The sequence below is a fragment of the Athalia rosae genome, chromosome 6 (assembly GCF_917208135.1).
Source record: "Athalia rosae chromosome 6, iyAthRosa1.1, whole genome shotgun sequence".
NCBI classification, from domain to species: domain Eukaryota; kingdom Metazoa; phylum Arthropoda; class Insecta; order Hymenoptera; family Athaliidae; genus Athalia; species Athalia rosae.
In genome coordinates this window covers 7,678,760-7,681,259 of record NC_064031.1, presented here as the reverse complement: position 1 = coordinate 7,681,259, position 2,500 = coordinate 7,678,760, and the positions used below count along the sequence as shown (strand labels likewise).

At 54.4% G+C, this 2,500-nt stretch overlaps 1 pseudogene; it reads right to left on the bottom strand.

Annotated features, from left to right (window-relative positions):
* Window positions 1–2,500, bottom strand: part of LOC125501582 — a 7,909-nt pseudogene that overhangs the window by 2,652 nt on the left and 2,757 nt on the right.

Here is a 2,500-nt window from a genome sequence, read left to right as displayed (position 1 = left end):
GTTGTTCGATACGTTCCCTAGCCCCTATATAAGTCATGCCCAAGTACCTCCAGGCCTCGACAGGACTACACTGCCTAAGCAGCGTCGCACCCAAGGTGAAGCAGGGTGTTTTATCTACCTTCACCTTCTTGTCTCTGCCAGAGGCAACCAAAGAGAGTACTGTGGTCTTATGTGGGTTGACGTCTAGCCCATTCAAGCGAACAGCGGCCTGAAGCCGGTTCAAATTCTCCTGCAGACCGTTACGGGTCGACGCTAGGAGTACAATGTCGTCAGCGTAAGCCAGGGCGCCAATTAGTTCGCCATTAAGCCTATATCCAACATCCTCCGAGAGAACCCCTAAAGCTCGGTCTACGACCAGATTGAACAGTAGGGGCGACAGAGGATCGCCTTGCTTCACGCCTCTACCCAGCTGTATTCTTGGCGTCTCACAAAGATCCGGCAGCTGAAGCGCTGTCGTAGCATTGGAGTAGCATGCTCTAATGTACTCTCTGAAGGAGAGCGGGAGACCCGCCTCCTCCAGTGCAAGATGGATCGCACCGTGCGAGACCGTGTCGAATGCCTTCGACAGGTCAACGCACGCCATATGTACCGTTCGACATCGGCGCCGAGCGTCCGCCAGCACCGCAGACAGCACTTCTACGTTTTCGCAGACGCCATCGACGGGCCGGAAGCCTCTTTGCCTCTCATCGAATATGTCAAGAGCAGCCAACCTCCTGCCTAAAATCTTGTGAAACTGCCTCAACACGACAGAGCCTATACTTAGAGGCCGGTAGTCAGAAGGTGCCGGATGTTCTGGCATACTACCTTTCTCCAGAAAGACCGTCCTGGAAGAGGAGATCGACGAAGGGACCTCTCTTGCAAGGAGCATTAGATTGAACAATAGGGCCCGTAGATCCGCCGGAACGGCTTTCCAGGCCCTAGGTGTTATTTTGTCCAATCCAGGGGCAGAGCCAGTTTTAACAGGAATCCGGACAACCTCGGTTGTCGTGATCGGATCCCAGAGCGAGGACTTATCAGCGGCACGGCTTACGCCGGCCCCAACGCCGTACCCTGATGTAGAAGGGCCATTGCTCAACCTGGCTCTGATCAAACTCTGTCTCGACCCAGTGGCAGACCGGCGGAGGTCCTCCATATGGCCATCAGCTGCACTGACCGTCTCAATAAGAGGCTGCCAGTACTGCGCAAAACTGATGCCAGAAGGCCTTTCCCGCGTTATGTCTCCATCGAGTATATTACCGAGACAGGCACGCAAGTTAGTTCGATAGAGGTTCTGCATTGCTGCGAACTCTCTCTTGCGTCTTTGCTCCCTATTCTCATTTGCCGGAGGACGCACTGATCGATTTCGATTGGGTCTGGGAGGGTTCACCCGACCAGCAGGGAAGATCGCAGCGAGCCAATCATTCAATCGGTCAACTACTCTCTCCCCCGCCAGAGCATCTCGTGCGACTTCCCGCAGAGTGCCAGCCTCATAGATACGATAGCGCGCAGTTGACTCTAACAAAGTCGCGATCGCTAAGCGCACTCTTCCAAGACCATCTTGGTCATGGAGTATTGGAGACTGGGGTGTTTGTTGTTCGATGGCAACTGAAGGCCGGTCAGGTGTGCGGGCGACTCGTGTCATTGTCGCATCCGCCACCAAGCCGTCATCAGAATCAGAATTTGAATCTAATTCCTGTTGGCGGAACTCAAGAACCATCGCTTGGTAAGCAGCATTGCGCCGTTTACCCTTGATGCCTTCAAGAGACCTATTAGGGAACAGTACAGAAAGGTGTTGATTCATGTACCGAACCCCCGCTAAGGTGGCCGTAGCCTCAGCCCGCGCCATCAGTCGCACCTCCTCCTCAGGCCAACGGGGTCTAACCCTTTCTACGTCGATCAGGTCGTTGGCAGCTTCTTTATGTGCAAATCTAACGTGCACACCAAGCCCACGCTTGGTATTGAACTCCCTGTCGCAATGTTCGCAACGAAACAGTTCATTGGCAGTTGTTCTGCCTACGCTATGAGCACTCGTGGGAACTTCCTCCACCTGTGCATTGGCCGGCCCACTACTACCAGGCACAACACACTCGCTCTCACTAACACGCAGTGCCCGAGCCATCCGAGAACCCGGGCGTGGATACATTCTCTTGTTTGTCTTTTCCATATTTGCTGCGTGTTGGGGACTAACGGATTGACAACCGAGAGCCCCCGAAGCAACCCGTCCTTTCTTGACCCCACAACTCACCGTAGGACATAGGTTTTGAGTAGCCGTACAAAAGCACCGACGCTACCCCATTGGGGTGCACGCACGTTCGACTGGACACCGTTTGCTCTCACCGGGCTGCCTCGGTTGAGATTGTCAGCGGAAACCACGAGAAGGTGGTGCCAGACTTGATCGAGATAGGCTGTGTGTTCGCATCATCGATCCTTTAGGTAACTAAGCTCTTAAGGCACTGCGGCCCAGCGTGACGCCCAGCGTGAGTCATAGTTACTCCCGCCGTTTACCCGCGCTTGCTTGAAT